General features: G+C 47.0%; 1 pseudogene; it reads right to left on the bottom strand.

The window, feature by feature from the left end:
* Positions 1 to 4,977: 4,977 nt before the first annotated feature.
* Positions 4,978 to 22,829, bottom strand: part of LOC124026765 — a 46,351-nt pseudogene continuing 28,499 nt past the window's right edge.

Raw genomic sequence — 22,829 nt, 5'->3', positions numbered from 1 at the left:
GGCAGATGAATGGCACAACAATGGGACTCAGGATCTCGTCACTGTATCTCTGTGCATTCAAATTGCCATCGATAAAATGCAATTGTTAGTTGTCCGTATCATATGCCTGCCCATACCATAACCCCACCGCTACCATGGGGCACTCTGTTCACAACGTTGACATCAGCAAACCGCTCGCCCACACGACGCCACACACGCCATCTGCCCGGTACAGTTGAAACGGGATTCATCCTGAAGAGCACACTTCTCCAGTGTGTCAGTGGCCATAGAAGGTGAGCATTTGCCCACTAAAGTCAGTCACGACACCAAACTGCAATGAGGTTGACTTAGGAGGACGAGCAGGCAGATGAGCTTCCACGAGACGGTTTCTGACAGTTTGTGCAGAAATGATTCAGTTGTGCAAACCCACAGTTTCATCAGCTGTTCGTTCGGTTGGCTGGTCTCAGACGATCCCGCAGGTGAAGAAGCCGGATGTGGAGGTCCTGGGACGGTGTGGTTACACGTGGGCCGCGGTTATGAGGCCGGTTCAACGTACTGACAAATTCTCTAAAATGAAAGCAGCTTATGGTAGAAAAAAACATTGAAAGCTCTGGCAGACATTCCTGCAGTCAGCATGCCAACTGCACTCTCCCTCAAACACAAGGTGCACCTGTGTAGTGATCATGCTGTTTAATGAGCTTCTTGATATGCCACTCCTGTCAGATGGATGGATTAAATTGGCAAAAGGAGAAATGCTCACTGACAGGGATGTTAACTAATGTGCACATCATTTGAGAAACGTTTTGTGCACATGGAACATTTCTGGGATCTTTTATTTCAGCTCATGAAACCTGGGACCAAAACTTTACATGTTGTTTTATATGTTTGTTATAGTGTCTTCAGAAAGTATTTATACCCATGGACTTATTCTACATGTTTTGTTATAGCCTGGATTATATAGATCTGTTTCCCCCTCACCCATCTAGACACAAATGCCCCATAATAAAAGTGAAAACATGTTTTCAAATTTACTTAAATGAAATATAATTTACATGAGTTTTCACACCCAAGTCACTATTTTGTAGAAGCACCTTTGACAGTGATTACAGGTGTGAGTGTTTCTGGGTAAGTCTTAAGCACTTTCCACACCTGGATAGTGCAACATCTGCACAATATTTTCTTCAAGCTCTGTCAAATTGGTTGTTAATCATTTCTAGACCACCGTTTTCAGGTATTGCCATAGATTTAAGTTCAAATTGTAACTTGGACACTGTCTTGGTAGGCTTGCCATAAAGGGGTTGAATTCTTATTGACTCTAGTTAATTTGTGAAAATAAACAATTCCACTTTGACATGGGGTGGTATGTGCTGGCCAGTGATAAAATCTAAATGTACATTTAAAAAATTCATGCTGTAACAACAAAATGTGTGAAAAGTTGAGGGTTGTGAATGCTTCCTGAAGGCACTGTAACTACCGACATTTAATGAACTAAGCCAAATGGGTGTTTCTATTGACTAATATATATATATATCTTTGAAATATGATTTGTTTAAATAAACAAATGTACCCTTCTGTGAAATAAATTAAGTCACATTTTTTTTACACACTCTGAATATGATAAATATGACCTGAGATAAGTACAAGTCGTAAAAATAAAAAAAAGTTAATTTATTTGACACATCTGAAAATACAATGTTCTGCTCTGTTGAAATTGTAAAATATATAACTTTTAAGTAGATATGGCAGTTGGTTAAGTTTCAGTAATATCACAAAGGGAGGGTTCTCAGATGCAGTACGCTGTCAAGGTCCAGTCTCCTGGAAGCATTATTCCAACATAAAACACAGCACCATACAGACATGTACTGACAGAGTACTGACCCAACTGGGAGACCGTCCGCTGACGATACGATGGAATTAAAAGTAGACTCCTAGAGATGACGTTGCAACGAAGATATAGAGATGAGTGAGATACAGTCACACAAAGCATGTGCACGGGTGCGCATCACGCTGATACAACGTGGTAGCTACAGGACCAAAACAGCGGAGTAGTTTAACCTCGCGCTTCACGCTGCTACAACGTGGTAGCTACAGGACCAAAACAGCGGAGTAGTTTAACCTCGCGCTTCACGCTGCTACAACGTGGTAGCTACAGGACCAAAACAGCGGAGTAGTTTAACCTCGCGCTTCACGCTGATACAACGTGGTAGCTACAGGACCAAAACAGCGGAGTAGTTTAACCTCGCGCTTCACGCTGCTACAACGTGGTAGCTACAGGACCAAAACAGCGGAGTAGTTTAACCCTGCGCTTCACGCTGCTACAACGTGGTAGCTACAGGACCAAAACAGCGGAGTAGTTTAACCTCGCGCTTCACGCTGCTACAACGTGGTAGCTACAGGACCAAAACAGCGGAGTAGTTTAACCCCGCGCTTCACGCTGCTACAACGTGGTAGCTACAGGACCAAAACAGCGGAGTAGTTTAACCCTGCGCTTCACGCTGCTACAACGTGGTAGCTACAGGACCAAAACAGCGGAGTGGTTTAACCTCGCGCTTCACGCTGCTACAACGTGGTAGCTACAGGACCAAAACAGCGGAGTAGTTTAACCTCGCGCTTCACGCTGCTACAACGTGGTAGCTACAGGACCAAAACAGCGGAGTAGTTTAACCCCGCGCTTCACGCTGCTACAACGTGGTAGCTACAGGACCAAAACAGAGGAGTAGTTTAACCTCGTGCTTCACGCTGATACAACGTGGTAGCTACAGGACCAAAACAGCGGAGTAGTTTAACCCCGCGCTTCACGCTGCTACAACGTGGTAGCTACAGGACCAAAACAGCGGAGTAGTTTAACCCTGCGCTTCATGCTGCTACAACGTGGTAGCTACAGGACCAAAACAGCGGAGTAGTTTAACCTCGCTTCACGCTGCTACAACGTGGTAGCTACAGGACCAAAATAGCAGAGTAGTTTAACCTCGTGCTTCACGCTGCTACAACGTGGTAGCTACAGGACCAAAACAGCGGAGTAGTTTAACCCTGCGCTTCACGCTGCTACAACGTGGTAGCTACAGGACCAAAACAGCGGAGTGGTTTAACCTCGCGCTTCACGCTGCTACAACGTGGTAGCTACAGGACCAAAACAGCGGAGTAGTTTAACCTCGCGCTTCACGCTGCTACAACGTGGTAGCTACAGGACCAAAACAACGGAGTAGTTTAACCCCGCGCTTCACGCTGCTACAACGTGGTAGCTACAGGACCAAAACAGCGGAGTAGTTTAACCTCGCGCTTCACGCTGCTACAACGTGGTAGCTACAGGACCAAAACAGCGGAGTAGTTTAACCTCGCGCTTCACGCTGCTACAACGTGGTAGCTACAGGACCAAAACAGCGGAGTAGTTTAACCCTGCGCTTCACGCTGCTACAACGTGGTAGCTACAGGACCAAAACAGCGGAGTGGTTTAACCTCGCGCTTCACGCTGCTACAACGTGGTAGCTACAGGACCAAAACAGCGGAGTAGTTTAACACCGTGCTTCACGCTGCTACAACGTGGTAGCTACAGGACCAAAACAGCGGAGTAGTTTAACCCCGCGCTTCACGCTGCTACAACGTGGTAGCTACAGGACCAAAACAGCGGAGTAGTTTAACCTCGTGCTTCACGCTGCTACAACGTGGTAGCTACAGGACCAAAACAGCGGAGTGGTTTAACCTCGTGCTTCACGCTGCTACAACGTGGTAGCTACAGGACCAAAACAGCAGAGTAGTTTAACCTCGTGCTTCACGCTGCTACAACGTGGTAGCTACAGGACCAAAACAGCAGAGTAGTTTAACCTCGTGCTTCACGCTGCTACAACGAGGTAGCTACAGGACCAAAACAGCAGAGTAGTTTAACCTCGTGCTTCACGCTGCTACAACGTGGTAGCTACAGGACCAAAACAGCGGAGGGTAGTAAGTTTTAAGTTCCTCGGTGTACACATCAGACAAACTGAATTTGTCCACCCACACAGACAGCATCGTGAAGAAGGCGCAGCAGCGCCTCTTCAACCTCAGGAGGCTGAAGAAATTTGGCTTGTCACCAAAAGCACTCACAAACTTCTACAGATGCACAATCGAGAGCATCTTGGCGGGCTGTATCACCGCCTGGTACGGCAACTGCTCTGCCCACAACCGTAAGGCTCTCCAGAGGGTAGTGAGGTCTGCACAACGCATCACCGGGGGCAAACTACCTGCCCTCCAGGACACCTACACCACCCGATGTCACAGGAAGGCCATAAAGATCATCAAGGACAGCAACCACCCGAGCCACTGCCTGTTCACCCCGCTATCATCCAGAAGGAGAGGTCAGTACAGGTGCATCAAAGCTGGGACCGAGAGACTGAAAAACAGCTTCTATCTCAAGGCCATCAGACTGTTAAACAGCCACCACTAACACTGAGTGGCTGCTGCCAACACACTGACTCAACTCCAGCCACTTTAATAATGGGAATTGATGGGAAATGATGTAAAATATATCACTAGCCACTTTAAACAATGCTACCTAATAATGTTTACATACCCTACATTATTCATCTCATATGCATACGTATATACTGTACTCTATATCATCGACTGCATCCTTATGTAATACATGTAACACTAGCCACTTTAACTATGCCACTTTGTTTACATACTCATCTCATATGTATATACTGTACTCGATACCATCTACTGTATCTTGCCTATGCTGCTCTGTACCATCACTCATTCATATATCTTTATGTACATATTCTTTATCCCCTTACACTTGTGTCTATAAGGTAGTAGTTTTGGAATTGTTAGCTAGATTACTTGTTGGTTATTACTGCATTGTCGGAACTAGAAGCACAAGCATTTCGCTACACTCGCACTAACATCTGCTAACCATGTGTATGTTACAAATAAAATGTGATTTGAATTGATTTTGATTTGAGTAGTTGAACCTCGCGCTTCAACGCTCCCTAGTTGTGGAGGAAATGGATCCACTATGTGTTAACTTTGTGCAACGACATCTCGCTGAGTCGACCTTTAATGAAACCATTCACAATCTGGTAATACAGAAAGCGGAGTAACAATTAGCCTACATTATGAAACAGCAACAAAGACCTTTATATCACAGATGTGATATTACCACCTCTCTCTCAGGCCTTAGTCTGCCTTAAAGAGAGAACATGGCTGTTATTCTACATGGAGGGTTCAGAGGTGATGTGAGACCGGTTGTGCGTCCCAAATGGCACCCTATTCTCTATGTTGTGCACTACTTTTGACCAGGGCTGATAAGGCTCCGGTGAAAGTAGTGCACTATATAAGGAATAGGGTGCCATTTGGGACACGAGGCCAGGAGATGAAGTATTGTATGCAATGTAAACTGAGAAAGAGTTTTAACACACTGAGGTATCGTCACAAAGCAAGCCCTCTTCACATCTTTCAGAATAAATACACTTGTATTATTGTTCTAAACGTTATGAGAAATATTGTAGTAGTTGTGAGCAACCAACAGTGATAAAATAAAACATTAAATATTTTTAAAATATCCTCAAATCCATGATTTTGTTTCTCGTTCCATATCCATATGAACAGAAAGGTAGTCAAGTTAAAGTTAGAAAACTATGTTCAATAAATAAAGTTATTCTTGTGTATTGTGAACATTGGTTCTATTCCGAATGGCTCCCTACTCCCTATGTAGTGCTGGTCAGAAGTAGTGCACTACATAGGGAATAGGGTGCTATTTTGGACATATCCAGAGAGTTGCATAGTGTGCAGATGGGGCCTGTGGTGCAGAGCAGACTGAGCCTGGAGGGGCTAGGCAGGGTGGGGCTAGGTGAGGCTAGGCGGGGTGGGGCTAGGCGGAGTCGTGCAAGACAGGGTGAGGCTAGGTGGGGTGGTGCTAGACAGGGTGGGGCTAGGTGAGGCTAGGTGAGGCTAGGCGGAGTCGTGCTAGACAGGGTGAGGCTAGGCTAGGTGAGGCTAGGCGGAGTCGTGCTAGACAGGGTGAGGCTAGGCTAGGTGAGGCTAGGCGGAGTCGTGCTAGACAGGGTGAGGCTAGGCGGAGTCGTGCTAGACAGGGTGAGGCTAGGCTAGGTGAGGCTAGGCGGAGTGGTGCTAGACAGGGTGAGGCTAGGCTCCACTGGGGCTGCATGGTAAAGTCCCATACAAACATAAGTCTCAATGGGTCCTTAGCTCTCACATCCCTGTAGGGGTCAATTCCATTTCAATTCAGTCAATTTAGGAAGTTCACTGACATTCCACTTTTCCTCAATGGGAAAAATGTGGAATTGTAGTTCATCTACTTCCTCAAATTCCAGAATTAAAATTGACCCCAACCGTGGTGGTTAGGGACAACCTCTTCCAAGTCTCCATGTGCTCCTGGGCCCAGCAGTGGGCGTCGTGTCCTCCAGCCCAGTAGGGAGCAGCCTAACCAGGCTGTGTCTCTCAGTACACCCAGCTGACAGGGACCCACTGGGGCTCAGAACACAGCTGCTCCACGGCCGCCTGCAGCTGCTCAAAGGCCTTGTCCAGGTTGTCGTTAACGATGGTCAGGTCAAAGTAGTGGCTGTAGGCCCGGCGGATCCTGGCGCTCTCATCCACCGTCTTCTTCAGATCTGTCTCCTGGGAGGGGAGAGAGAGAGTGGAGGGGGAGAGAGAGAGTGGAGGGGGAGAGAGAGAGTGGAGGGGGAGAGAGAGAGTGGAGGGGGAGAGCGAGAGTGGAGGGGGAGAGCGAGAGTGGAGGGGGAGAGCGAGAGTGGAGGGGAGAGCGAGAGTGGAGGGGGAGAGCGAGAGTGGAGGGGGGAGGGGGAGCGAGAGTGGAGGGGGAGAGCGAGAGTGGAGGGGGAGAGCGAGAGGGAGGGGCGAGTGGAGGGGGAGAGCGAGAGTGGAGGGGGAGAGCGAGAGTGGAGGGGGAGAGCGAGTGGAGGGGGAGAGCGAGTGGAGGGGGAGAGCGAGTGGAGGGGGAGAGCGAGACCGGAGAGCGAGAGGTTTCCATCAGTGATTATCATCTGAATAACTGCAACACTCAGAATTGTGCACAGATCCACCAACATCCAGAGACTGACCGTGAGCAGTTTGGTGGTGAGTCCAGCGTCCACCACGGCTTTGTGCATAGCTCTTAGTGTGTCCAGTTGTGGAGCAGCAACAAACACCACAAACGGCATGAACTCTGCTGTCTTCAACTGCTTCAGCGCCTGACGACACACACACACACACACACACACACACAACCCATCAAACACACACACCACACAACCCATCAACACACACACACAACCCATCAACACACACACAACCCATCAACACAACCATCAACACACACACACACAACCCATACACACACACACAACACACACAACCCATCAACACACACACAACCCATCAACACACACACACACAACCCATCAACACACACACACACAACCCATCAACACACACACACACACACAACCCATCAACACACACACACACAACCCATCAACACACACACACACACACACACCCATCATACACACACACACACACACACACACACACACACACAACCCATCAACACACACACACACACACACCCATCAACACACACACACACACACCCATCAACACACACACACAACACACACACACACACACACACACACAACCCATCAACACACACACACACACACACACATCAACACACACACACACACACACACACACACACACACACACACCACACACACACACAAACCCATCCACACACACCCATCCACACACACACACACCCATCCACACACACAACCCATCCACACACACACACAACCCATCCACACACAACCCATCAACACACACAACCCATCAACACACACAACCCATCAACACACACAACCCATCAACACACACAACCCATCAACACACACAACCCATCAACACACATCATGCTTATTCAGGTTTTGCTTATGACCCATGCAGCTGTCTTTATCTCAATATCAAATTATTTCTGGGTAACAAATTAGGTCCCTTACTGTCATTATTTTCAATCAAAATAGTCAAAAAGAAACAAAAATAGCTTCTTAGCAAAAGTAATTTCTCAAAGAACTGTCTGGGAGTGGTCTGAATGGGGAGGGGAAACTGAGAACTAGCTGTTATTGGCAGAGAGGTTTGGAACTCTCTTTCTTATTGGTCTATTAACTCATTTTCCACATGGTGATGTCACCAGGCAGACCAAAACTCAATCCCACAAAAACAAGCTAGAAATTTCAGGCGGTCTTTTCAATCAGCTCTTACACTAAAAGGCATGATCATGATGTTCACATTACAGTATTATTCCAACCTAAGTGCAGTAATATAAGGACACAGGAAAATCCCATTTTTGACAGAACTGGACCTTTAAAATGAATAAATCCTGACTGTGTGAAATGTGTGTGTGTCAGACCTACCTGTGGGTTAACGTCCAGTATGCAGGTACGTCCTGCGTCCACCACCTCGTGGATGGAGTTCATCTTGGTTCCGTAGAGGTTTCCATCGTACTCTCCATGCTCCAGGTAGCGACGGGCCTTAATGTCTGTCTCCATCTGGGACCGAGACACAAAGCAATACGACTGGCCGTCTCTCTCCTCCTCCCGAGCAGGCCGAGACGTGACTGGAGGGAGGTGAGGAAATGGTGGGAGGTAAGGAGGAGGGCGAGGAGAGAGTGAGAGGGGGGGTAAGGAGATTGAGGGAGGTAAGGAGGAGGGCGAGGAGAGAGTGAGAGGGGGGTAAGGAGATTGAGGGAGGTAAGGAGGAGGGCGAGGAGAGAGTGAGGGTAAGGAGATTGAGGGAGGTAAGGAGATTGAGGGAGGTAAGGAGGAGGGCGAGGAGAGAGTGAGGGGGGTATTGAGGGAGGTAAGGAGGAGGGCGAGGAGAGAGTGAGAGGGGGGTAAGGAGATTGAGGGAGGTATTGCAGGAGGGGTGAGGAGAGAAAGAGGGGCGAGGAAAGATCTCATTCATCCATAGGAGACTGAAGTTTGTCATCTCCTGCTGTACCCCTGAAACACACACACACACACACACACACACACACACACACACACACACACACACACACACACACACACACACACACACACACACACACACACACACACACACACACACACACACACACACACACACACACACACACACACACACGGGGGACTGGGACTCCATAGAGCAGGGGTTGATATACACACAGGGGGACTGGGACTCACAGGGGACGGTGGTTCCATAGAGCAGGGGTTGATGATGATCAGTCTGTTCTTCAGGCTGCGCCTGCCCACTCCCTGAGCACCAATCAGAACCAGGGTCTTCCTCTTGAATGGAGGCATCTTGGCCACCTCTTCGTAGATCTGCAGCTCGTGGCGGTCAAACTCTGGTCGTCACGACAACAGACACACTACCACCATCAGCTTAGTTTGCTCAGTAATAAAACTAACACATAACTACTGACCAAAAATATAAAAACGCAATTTCAACAATTTTACTGAGTCAGTTAACTGTCAATTTAAATAATTTCATTAGACCCTAATTTAAGAATTTCACATGACTGGGCAGGGGCACAGCCATGGTTCGGCATAGAATCACCCACTGGGGAGCCAGGCCTGGTCAACAACATGTGATGGCTCTGGTCAACAACAAGTTACTGATAGCAACGCCCACTGCTGTTATCAGTATAACGACGACGCCCACTGCTGTTATCAGTATAACGACGACGCCCACTGCTGTTATCAGTATAACGACGACGCCCACTGCTGTTATCAGTATAACGACGACGCCCACTGCTGTTATCAGTATAACGACGACGCCCACTGCTGTTATCAGTATAACGACGACGCCCACTGCTGTTATCAGTATAACGACGACGCCCACTGCTGTTATCAGTATAACGACGACGCCCACTGCTGTTATCAGTATAACGACGCCCACTGCTGTTATCAGTATAACGACGCCCACTGCTGTTATCAGTATAACGACGCCCACTGCTGTTATCAGTATAACGACGCCCCACTGCTGTTATCAGTATAACGACGCCCACTGCTGTTATCAGTATAACGACGCCCACTGCTGTTATCAGTATAACGACGCCCACTGCTGTTATCAGTATAACGACGCCCACTGCTGTTATCAGTATAACGACGCCCACTACTGTTATCAGTATAACGACGCCCACTACTGTTATCAGTATAACGACGCCCACTACTGTTATCAGTATAACGACGCCCACTACTGTTATCAGTATAACGACGCCCACTACTGTTATCAGTATAACGACGCCCACTACTGTTATCAGTATAACGACGCCCACTACTGTTATCAGTATAACAACGCCCACTACTGTTATCAGTATAACAATGCCCACTACTGTTATCAGTATAACGAACTGCTGTTATCAGTATAACCACTACTGTTATCAGTATAACGACGCCCACTACTGTTATCAGTATAACGACGCCCACTACTGTTATCAGTATAACGACGCCCACTACTGTTATCAGTATAACGACGCCCACTACTGTTATCAGTATAACAACGCCCACTACTGTTATCAGTATAACAATGCCCACTACTGTTATCAGTATAACAACGCCCACTACTGTTATCAGTATAACAATGCCCACTACTGTTATCAGTATAACGACGCCCACTACTGTTATCAGTATAACAATGCCCACTACTGTTATCAGTATAACACGCCCACTACTGTTATCAGTATAACAACGCCCACTACTGTTATCAGTATAACAACGCCCACTACTGTTATCAGTATAACAACGCCCACAGGGTGAACTGTTAGCCCTTTAGAGCAGGATCAGAGACTGTCTAACAGCAGGATCAGAGAGGTCTAACAGCAGGATCAGTATCTAACAGCAGCCCAGAGGTCTAACAGCAGGATCAGAGAGGTCTAACAGCAGGATCAGAGAGGTCTAACAGCAGGATCAGAGAGGTCTAACAGCAGGATCAGAGAGGTCTAACAGCAGGATCAGAGAGGTCTAACAGCAGGATCAGAGAGGTCTAACAGCAGGATCAGAGAGGTCTAACAGCAGGATCAGAGAGGTCTAACAGCAGGATCAGAGAGGTCTAACAGCAGGATCAGAGAGAGAGGTCTAACAGCAGGATCAGAGAGGTCTAACAGCAGGATCAGAGAGGTCTAACAGCAGGATCAGAGAGGTCTAACAGCAGGATCAGAGAGGTCTAATGAGCAGGATCAGAGAGGTCTAACAGCAGGATCAGAGAGGTCTAACAGCAGGATCAGAGAGGTCTAACAGCAGGATCAGAGAGGTCTAACTGGATCAGAGATCAGCAGGATCAGGTCTAATGACTGGATCAGAGAGGTCTAACAGCAGGATCAGAGAGGTCTAATGACTGGATCAGAGAGGTCTAACAGCAGGATCAGAGAGGTCTAACAGCAGGATCAGAGAGGTCTAATGACTGGATCAGAGAGGTCTAACAGCAGGATCAGAGAGGTCTAACAGCAGGATCAGAGAGGTCTAACAGCAGGATCAGAGAGGTCTAACAGCAGGATCAGAGAGGTCTAACAGCAGGATCTCTAACAGCAGGATCAGAGAGGTCTAACAGCAGGATCAGAGAGGTCTAACAGCAGGATCAGAGAGGTCTGCAGGATCAGAGAGGTCTAACAGCAGGATCAGAGAGGTCTAACAGCAGGATCAGAGAGGTCTAACAGCAGGATCAGAGAGGTCTAACAGCAGGATCAGAGAGGTCTAACAGCAGGATCAGAGAGGTCTAACAGCAGGATCAGAGAGGTCTAACAGCAGGATCAGAGAGGTCTAATGACTGGATCAGAGAGGTCTAACAGCAGGATCAGAGAGGTCTAACAGCAGGATCAGAGAGGTCTAACAGCAGGATCAGAGAGGTCTAATGACTGGATCAGATGGTCTAATGACTGGATCAGAGAGGTCTAACAGCAGGATCAGAGAGGTCTAACAGCAGGATCAGAGAGGTCTAACAGCAGGATCAGAGAGGTCTAACAGCAGGATCAGAGAGGTCTAATGACTGGATCAGAGAGGTCTAACAGCAGGATCAGAGAGGTCTAACAGCAGGATCAGAGAGGTCTAATGACTGGATCAGAGAGGTCTAACAGCAGGATCAGAGAGGTCTAATGACTGGATCAGAGAGGTCTAACAGCAGGATCAGAGAGGTCTAACGACTGGATCAGAGAGGTCTAACAGCAGGATCAGAGAGGTCTAATGACTGGATCAGAGAGGTCTAACAGCAGGATCAGAGAGGTCTAACAGCTGGATCAAAGAGGTCTAACGGCTGCTGAACTCACCTGCATTCTTGGACATCAGGTACATCATCTTCTTCTTCTTCTTCTTTCCTGTTAGTGTCCCACAGAGAACACCTGGGAGGAACAACACACATTAAAAGTTCACTGAACCACAAGAGGGCACCAGAGTAAACATATTTCCTAAGTATGTCTGAGTTGTGGACACAAGTAGAGGGGAAGTAGAGGGGGAGGGGGGGGGTTTATTAGAGGTTATTTATTAGAGTGTGTATTCAGCCTATACTTTGTTGCCTAATGTGATAATTTGAGAAATAAACTGTCATGGGAATATTAGGCTGTGTGTATATAGTACACTACTTTTCAGGTGGGCAGAAGATATGATTTTGGGGTAGATGTCAGAACTTTTTGAGTATAGAGATGTGTGTTACAATTCCATTTCACCTTAGTTGAACCAGGCAGTGTTCTGAGTTATATAGGCGGGTGTAAAGAAGTCTAACTACGTAATAATCATTACATTTTAAGCACTTTTCAAAACACCCAATGTCACTTTACATAGTCAGAAATGTACCTGATCCATTCCATTCTCTCGTCACAAAGGCCTTCCTCTTCTCCTCTAAGAACTGACTGGGGATCAGTCCTGTGGCTCCTCCCACAATGTTGACTGCCTGAGGGACAGGATGTGAGGTCAGAGACATGCTACTTCCTGTTTCTCATTCTAGTACAGTTAAATAGTTAACACACACACGTGGACGCAGCGGTCTATGGTACTGTGTCTCAGTGCAAGAAGCATCACTACAGTCCCTGGTTTGAATCCAGGCTGTATCACATCCAGCCGTGATTGGGAGTCCCATAGGGTGGCACAACATTGGCCCAGCGTTGTCTGGGTTTGGCCGTGGTAGGCTGTCATTGTAAATAAGAATTTGTTCTTAACTGATTTGCCCAGTTAAATAAAGGTTACACACACTGACCAAAAAGTTATTTTGTTGGCGATTACGTATGTCCCCATTACCAGTAAAACATAATCAAAACATATTCATTTCACTTACTTGTTGTGTTGTTTATTCGTTTCATTCTCAACCAGGATTTCTATGGAACGCAGTTTGGGTCTTTGCGTGTCAAAAAAGTTACACGTCAAATAAAAACTTTTTTTGATGTGTCATATAAGCTTGTTGACCAATCAGGATATGACTGCATGTCACATGATAATCTAACTCGTTCACTCATTTTTTAAAATGTAATTATTACACTAAATCACTCGTATTTCATTTGCGGTTAGCCTTCAAAATAAAAGTATGCCATTGACAGTGATGCAAATGAATACAAATAGTATAATTATGGCGTAGTTTAATAGATCATGCTAAATGAGGTTGGAATGTTATATAAAATCAACAAAAGACAAAAGCGTTTGAAACTACACTGGATGTAATAGGGTAGCCTAGTGGTTAGAGCGTTGGACTAGTATCCGAAAGGTTGCAAGTTTGAATCCCTGAGCTGACAAGGTACAAATCTGTCGTTCTGCCCCTGAACAGGCAGTTAACCCACTGTTCCTAGGCCGTCATTGAAAATAAGAATTTGTTCTTAACTGACTTGCCTCGTTAAATAAATAAATAAATAAATACTTTAGAATTGCATTGTGGGCATCCTTATTTCACTGTACAGCCTTACCAATGGATTGTGGATCAATGACATGGTGCATCAGTCTCCTCAGTGACACCCAGAGAACATTAGTGTTGTAGCTCCATTGCGGGACTCTGAAACAACTGTGAATTGAGCCACATTTATTGTCAACCTATACTGTGTGGATGTTTTGAAAAAATATATTGGGTATTGAGTAGACCGATACCCCATTTCATTGATCCCAAATCCTTAGGTAAAATTGTACAGTGTAATATGAATGTCAACACACACAATAGGCTGACTGTGGAGATGATTTCACACAGTCACAGTCCCGCGATAAGAGCTACAACGCTAATATTTGCGTAAACTCTTCACAACTTCACAGTTATGTTCTGTGGGTGTCACCGAGTAGACTGATACCCCATTTCATTGCTCCACATTATCTAGTCAAAATATGGCATGATTCCACCAATTGTAACCTTCGGCATCACTTTCAAAGGGGTGCTTTTATTTTGAAGGCAGTCCGCAAACTCCTCTATTGTGCCTGGTCCTTATTGCTGCTAGCTTCACAACAAATAACCCGGTCCCGTTGAGACTCACGAGCCAGATGAAGCTAGCTGGCTGGCTGGCTGCTTATAATGTAGCTATGGGAAACAAGGTTAAGTAGCTGGCTAGCTATTTATCTTCATGAACTGAAGTTCAATTTCAATAGGGGAACAACAAGAGACTACCTAGCTAATACTTACTCACAAGGACTCCTAAAATCATTGCTAAGAATAGTGAAAATGACTGCTGGTCATTTCTACTGGTCATTGTTTTCAGGCTGGTTGTATTGGTGCTAGCTAGGTACCAAGCTAAAGCTAGCTACCCCAGAAGTTGCGGTTGAACAAATGATGCTTTATTACCAACGCGGTATTGTAAACACATCGTTCGTGGCCGGTGTTTGCAGACTTTTCTTGTACAGCTTTGACAGTGCTACTGATAGTAGTGGTGGTGCTTAGCTTGTAAACGCAGAACCTTGTACAGCTTTGACAGTGCTACTGATAGTAGTGGTGGTGCTTGGCTTGTAAATGCAGAACCTTGTACAGCTTTGACAGTGCTACTGATAGTAGTGGTGGTGCTTGGCTTGTAAACGCAGAACCTTGTACAGCTTTGACAGTGCTACTGATAGTAGTGGTGGTGCTTGGCTTGTAAACGCAGAACCTTGTACAGCTTTGACAGTGCTACTGATAGTAGTGGTGGTGCTTGGCTTGTAAACGCAGAACCTTGTACAGCTTTGACAGTGCTACTGATAGTAGTGGTGGTGCTTGGCTTGTAAACGCAGAACCTTGTACAGCTTTGACAGTGCTACTGATAGTAGTGGTGGTGCTTGGCTTGTAAATGCAGAACCTTGTACAGCTTTGACAGTGCTACTGATAGTAGTGGTGGTGCTTGGCTTGTAAATGCAGAACCTTGTACAGCTTTGACAGTGCTACTGATAGTAGTGGTGGTGCTTGGCTTGTAAACGCAGAACCTTGTACAGCTTTGACAGTGCTACTGATAGTAGTGGTGGTGCTTGGCTTGTAAACGCAGAACCTTGTACAGCTTTGACAGTGCTACTGGTAGTAGTGGTGGTGCTTGGCTTGTAAATGCAGAACCTTGTACAGCTTTGACAGTGCTACTGGTAGTAGTGGTGGTGCTTGGCTTGTAAACGCAGAACCTTGTACAGCTTTGACAGTGCTACTGGTAGTAGTGGTGGTGCTTGGCTTGTAAACGCAGAACCTTGTACAGCTTTGACAGTGCTACTGATAGTAGTGGTGGTGCTTGGCTTGTAAACGCAGAACCTTGTACAGCTTTGACAGTGCTACTGGTAGTAGTGGTGGTGCTTGGCTTGTAAACGCAGAACCTTGTACAGCTTTGACAGTGCTACTGATAGTAGTGGTGGTGCTTGGCTTGGCAAACCTTAAAAGCTTTGACAGTGCTACTGAAATAGTGCTTATTTGTGGACAGTGCTTGATAGTAGTGACTTGGCAAAGAACCTTGTACAGCTTTGACAGTGCTACTGGTAGTAGTGGTGGTGCTTGGCTTGTGAGAACTTGTACAGCTTTGACAGTGCTACTGGTAGTAGTGGTGGTGCATGGCTGAAAACAGCAGAACCTTGTACAGCTTTGACAGTGCTACTGGTAGTAGTGGTGGTGCTTGGCTTGTAAACGCAGAACCTTGTACAGCTTTGACAGTGCTACTGATAGTAGTGGTGGTGCTTGGCTTGTAAATGCAGAACCTTGTACAGCTTTGACAGTGCTACTGGTAGTAGTGGTGGCGCTTGGCTTGTAAACTCAGAACACACAACATTCTCCAATAGAACGCTGTTATTTTACATGGCAAATTAAAAGCTTATTTAAAGCATCAAATAGTGTTATTGTGGAAGTGTTATTTGACAGGCAAAGACCCAAACGGTGTTCCATAGCATGTGGTGAAGCTGTGACTGTAACTCCAGTAGGGAAACATCTGAACAACAGCGCACTTGGTAGTGTGTACCGGTGCTCAACCAGTCGGCGAAAGCCAACATCACCCACACGACAGAGAACGGTTGATTGTCAAGGGCAATGAATCCCATTATCTTGCCACTAATGGATTTCACCTTTGAGTTGTCTCTCTGAAATGTTCTTCCTCTTTCAAATGACTGCTGGACTTGACTGCTCCATCCACACAGCACACATTGTGGACTAGGTTAGGAATGCACTAATTTTCACCTTTGATACTCTTGCAATGTGTAGGCTTTCAATGTTACATCGTCTTACCTGTACCTACATTATATAGGTATGTACATCAACTACCTACATTATATAGGTATGCGCGTCATGTACCTACATTATATACCTGTAGGTATGCACGTCATGTACCTACGTTATATAGGTATGCACGTCATCTACCTACGTTATATAGGTATGCACGTCATCTACCTACGTTATATAGGTATGCACGTCATCTACCTACGTTATATAGGTATGCACGTCATCTACCTACGTTATATAGGTATGCACGTCATCTACCTACGTTATATAGGTATGCACGTCATCTACCTACGTTATATAGGTATGCACGTCATCTACCTACGTTATATAGGTATGCACGTCATCTACCTACGTTATATAGGTATGCACGTCATCTACCTACGTTATATAGGTATGCACGTCATCTACCTACGTTATATAGGTATGCACGTCATCTACCTACGTTATATAGGTATGCACGTCATCTACCTAAGTTATATAGGTATGCACGTCATCTACCTACGTTATATAGGTATGCACGTCATCTACCTACATTACATAGGTATGGTATGCATGTCATGTATGCACGTTATCTACCTGTAGGTATGCACGTCATCTACCTACGTTATATACCTGTAGGTATGCATGTCATCTACCTACGTTATATAGGTATGCACGTCATCTACCTACGTTATATAGGTATGCACGTCATGTACCTACGTTATATAGGTATGCACGTCATGTACCTACGTTATGTAGGTATGCATGTCATCTACCTACGTTATACAGGTATGCACGGCAGCTTTGACATGGGTTTTTAACGTTGGCGTTAAACTAGACATCGGGCCGATACCGATGGTGGCATTTTTTAGCTAATATCGTCCTATTCCGATATATTGTGCATCCCTAATTAAAAGTTCCACCTAGCGAATCAAAAGAAGGCAAGATGGAGCATGGACCTATTACCATATTGCATCTCTCCATCCAGTTGTTTCAGATCAAGTGCCTAGGAGTGGATGTGGGAATGTCATTCAACCCCGAGTCTAAGAGAACGTTCCTCTGAAAGTAGTAGCAGAGCCATATATTTGAGCAGTAAGGCATGAGGACCTGTGGATTATGGATGAATAACCCAGTTAAGGGCTGTTCTGTGGTCAGCAGTACCTACCTGCCACCAGTTAGGGTCCTCTCTGTTGACGATGTGCAAAACATCTCCTTTAGAGAAGGCCAGGCCAGCCTCCTTACAGGGGATCAGGTTGTCTGTGGCTGGGCTGTAGTTAAAGTGGGGTTTCAGATGCACCTAGAAAACAAGGTCTGTGTTACCATAGTTACAGCTTCAGGTAGAAAAAAGGAAATAGGAGGGGTGTTTAACAACAACATCTTCAGATTGTAAATCACCAACAGCCCAACACTCTACAGTCTGTACTGTGAGAATATACAGAGAGAAACAAACAATCTACAGGACTGCATCTCTCCAGGAACAGGGTTGGAGAGCCCTGCCCTTCAGGACCATATCTCTCCAGGAACAGGGTTGGAGAGCCCTGCCCTTCAGGACCATATCTCTCCAGGAACAGGGTTGGAGAGCCCTGCCCTTCAGGACCATATCTCTCCAGGAACAGGGTTGGAGAGCCCTGCCCTTCAGGACCATATCTCTCCAGGAACAGGGTTGGAGAGCCCTGCCCTTCAGGACCATATCTCTCCAGGAACAGGGTTGAAGAGCCCTGCCCTTCAGGACCATATCTCTCCAGGAACAGGGTTGAAGAGCCCTGTCCTACAGGACCATATCTCTCCAGGAACAGGGTTGGAGAGCCCTGTCCTTCAGGACCATATCTCTCCAGGAACAGGGTTGGAGAGCCCTGCCCTTCAGGACCATATCTCTCCAGGAACAGGGTTGGAGAGCCCTGCCCGTCAGGACCATATCTCTCCAGGAACAGGGTTGGAGAGCCCTGCCCTTCAGGACCGCATCTCTCCAGGAACAGGGTTGGAGAGCCCTGCCCTTCAGGACCGCATCTCTCCAGGAACAGGGTTGGAGAGCCCTGCCCTTCAGGACCATATCTCTCCAGGAACAGGGTTGGAGAGCCCTGCCCTTCAGGACCATATCTCTCCAGGAACAGGGTTGGAGAGCCCTGCCCTTCAGGACCATATCTCTCCAGGAACAGGGTTGGAGAGCCCTGCCCTTCAGGACCATATCTCTCCAGGAACAGGGTTGGAGAGCCCTGCCCTTCAGGACCATATCTCTCCAGGAACAGGGTTGAAGAGCCCTGCCCTTCAGGACCATATCTCTCCAGGAACAGGGTTGAAGAGCCCTGTCCTACAGGACCATATCTCTCCAGGAACAGGGTTGGAGAGCCCTGTCCTTCAGGACCAGATCTCTCCAGGAACAGGGTTGGAGAGCCCTGCCCTTCAGGACCAGATCTCTCCAGGAACAGGGTTGGAGAGCCCTGCCCTTCAGGACCATATCTCTCCAGGAACAGGGTTGGAGAGCCCTGCCCTTCAGGACCATATCTCTCCAGGAACAGGGTTGGAGAGCCCTGCCCGTCAGGACCATATCTCTCCAGGAACAGGGTTGGAGAGCCCTGCCCTTCAGGACCGCATCTCTCCAGGAACAGGGTTGGAGAGCCCTGCCCTTCAGGACCATATCTCTCCAGGAACAGGGTTGGAGAGCCCTGCCCTACAGGATCATATCTCTCCAGGAACAGGGTTGGAGAGCCCTGCCCTTCAGGACCATATCTCTCCAGGAACAGGGTTGGAGAGCCCTGCCCTTCAGGACCATATCTCTCCAGGAACAGGGTTGAAGAGCCCTGCCCTACAGGACCATATCTCTCCAGGAACAGGGTTGGAGAGCCCTGCCCTACAGGACCATATCTCTCCAGGAACAGGGTTGGAGAGCCCTGCCCTTCAGGACCATATCTCTCCAGGAACAGGGTTGAAGAGCCCTGCCCTTCAGGATCATATCTCTCCAGGAACAGGGTTGGAGAGCCCTGCCCTTCAGGACCATATCTCTCCAGGAACAGGGTTGGAGAGCCCTGCCCTTCAGGACCATATCTCTCCAGGAACAGGGTTGGAGAGCCCTGCCCTACAGGACCATATCTCTCCAGGAACAGGGTTGGAGAGCCCTGCCCTTCAGGACCATATCTCTCCAGGAACAGGGTTGGAGAGCCCTGCCCTTCAGGACCATATCTCTCCAGGAACAGGGTTGGAGAGCCCTGCCCTTCAGGACCATATCTCTCCAGGAACAGGGTTGGAGAGCCCTGTCCTACAGGACTGCATCTCTCCAGGAACAGGGTTGGAGAGCCCTGCCCTACAGGACTGCATCTCTCCAGGAACAGGGTTGGAGAGCCCTGTCCTACATAAGGTCCCAGATCAGCTGTCCTTTCCTTTACTCCTCTTCATCCCCCAGATAGGCTTTCTTTCTCTTTCATACTCATCTCCTCCTCCAGGAACAGGGTCCCCTGCTCTTCAGGACTCATCTCTCCAGGAACAGTTGGAGAGCCCTCCCTCTCCTCAGTGCCCCAGTTATTCCATGAAGTGTATTAATAGGACCAGTGTGTCCCAGGCAGGGTAACAGTTCCAGCTCAGTGCCCTGTCATTCTGGGTTAGGACCAGGTCAACCCAGTCTCCCCCTCAACCACTCTGACAGGTACAAAAACACAGTGATGGAAAAAGTCAAAGATAACTTCATAGAAAATGACTAATGAGTAAAAGTCACCCAGTAAAATACTACTTGAGTAAAAGTCAAAGTGTTTGGTTATAAATATGTATCAAAATGAAATGTAATTGTTAAAATATACTTAAGTTTCAAAATGTAAAAGTATAAATCATTTCAAATGATTTGTTACTATAGAAAAGCAGACAGCACCATGTTCTAGTTCTGTACATGTACAGCTAAGGTCACTCAGACACTCAGACATCCTTTACAAATGAAGCATTTATGATGAGCAAGTCTGCCAGATCAGAGGCGGTTGGGAAGTGTGTGAATTGGACCTTTTTCCTGTCCTGCTAAGCATTTGAAATGTAATAAGTACTTTTTGGGTGTCAGAGGAAATGTTTGGAGTAAAAAGTACATATTTTCTTTAAGAATGTAGTGAAGTAAAAGCTGTCAAAAACATCAATAGTAAAGTACAGATTCCCGCCAAAAAACAATCTACACTGCAAAAGCAAAAATAAAATATGACCAAGAGACAACTGCAGTGTATTTACTGTACACACTTCCTCTGACCTGTACAGCCCAGGTGCAGAAACAGGTTCTCAATAGGAGATAGATATTAGAAGGGCCATGCCCCTAACAGTATCATTATTACAGCCTCTCTGACCTAGTGGGGAACCAGCCGTCCTCCTAATATCTAACAGTATCATTATTACAGCCTCTCTGACCTAGTGGGGAACCAGCCCTCCTCCTAATATTTAACAGAATCATTATTACAGCCTCTCTGACCTAGTGGGGAACCAGCCCTCCTCCTAATATCTAACAGTTTCATTATTACAGCCTCTCTGACCTAGTGGGGAACCAGCCCTCCTCCTAATATCTAAACAGTTTCATTATTACAGCCTCTCTGACCTAGTGGGGAACCAGCCCTCCTCCTAATATCTAACAGTTTCATTATTACAGCCTCTCTGACCTAGTGGGGAACCAGCCCTCCTCCTAATATCTAACAGTTTCATTATTACAGCCTCTCTGACCTAGTGGGGAACCAGCCCTCCTCCTAATATCTAACAGTTTCATTATTACAGCCTCTCTGACCTAGTGGGGAACCAGCCCTCCTCCTAATATCTAACAGTTTCATTATTACAGCCTCTCTGACCTAGTGGGGAACCAGCCCTCCTCCTAATATCTAACATTTTCATTATTACAGCCTCTCTGACCTAGTGGGGAACCAGCCCTCCTTCTAATATCTAACAGTATCATTATTACAGCCTCTCTGACCTAGTGGGGAACCAGCCCTCCTTCTAATATCTAACTGTATCATTATTACAGCCTCTTTGACCTAGTGGGGAACCAGCCCTCCTCCTGAAGAGCTACTTGTTGGGGCAGGCTTTTGGTCCTGCCCTGCTTTAACACATCTGACTCTACTAATCGGCTGAATCACCTCAATGAACTGAATCGGGTGTGTTGCTGCAAAAACTCTACATTCCCAATGTCCCTCCAAGAGGAGGATGATTAGCCACCCGTGTTGTTGTCATTAGGATGTGAATGGAAGCTAACTGAAACTGAGGGACCTACCTGAAATCTGGCCAATAACAAACTGAATCTGGACAACAAGAAACATTTTTGTTTTCTGTTGTTAAACATTTTGCTTCGTTTCACTAATAAATATGACCCTGATCTCACCTGTGGTGGTGCTGGAGTGTCACGGTAGCTGGGCAGGATCTTGAGGGTGATGCCCCCCTGGCAGTCCCTCAGCAGCTCCAGCAGCTCCTTGGGATCGCTGCCCACCGCACGCCCGTTCACCTCCCTGATCACGTCGCCCGCGTGCAGCATGCCCTGCCGGTCGATCATACTGCCGTGCAGGACCCTGGCGATCACCAGCTCCCCACGTTCCACCCTGAACGTTACGCCCTGAGGAGGAGAAGAGAAAGAGAGGGGGATTGAGAGAATGGAGAGAGAGAGGTTAATGCATGAGAAGGGATTTAAATATTCCATGTACCTAACCTGCTAACTACAAACTATGAACAGTCATCCAGATCTTGCAGATTGATTGGTAATGTCTGAGACTATGTCCTAAATGGTACCCTGTTCCCTACATTTTGCACCATTATTGACCGGAGCCCAGCTATTGGTCCCTGGTCAAAAGTAGTGCACTATATAAGGAATAAGGTGCCATTTGGGACTCATTAACTCACTAGTGGTTCGCCAGCCTTCTTCTGAATGCCAATTATCCTGACGGCGTCGGCGGGCATGAGTGGGCCGGTCGCCATGGCATTACTGTTCACCTCCGACGGCATCTCATAACATTTAGCTGCCACCTTGTCATGGGCCTCAATCAGAGACTGGAGAGAGAGAGAGACAGTTAGCTGCCACCTTGTCATGGGCCTCAATCAGAGACTGGAGAGAGAGAGAGACAGTTAGCTGCCACCTTGTCATGGGCCTCAATCAGAGACTGGAGAGAGAGAGAGACAGTTAGCTGCCACCTTGTCATGGGCCTCAATCAGAGACTGGAGAGAGAGAGAGAGACAGTTAGCTGCCACCTTGTCATGGGCCTCAATCAGAGACTGGAGAGAGAGAGAGAGAGAGACAGTTAGCTGCC

Source organism: Oncorhynchus gorbuscha, unplaced genomic scaffold (assembly GCF_021184085.1).
Source record: "Oncorhynchus gorbuscha isolate QuinsamMale2020 ecotype Even-year unplaced genomic scaffold, OgorEven_v1.0 Un_scaffold_2806, whole genome shotgun sequence".
NCBI classification, from domain to species: domain Eukaryota; kingdom Metazoa; phylum Chordata; class Actinopteri; order Salmoniformes; family Salmonidae; genus Oncorhynchus; species Oncorhynchus gorbuscha.
This window is presented reverse-complemented; position numbering and strand designations above follow the sequence as displayed.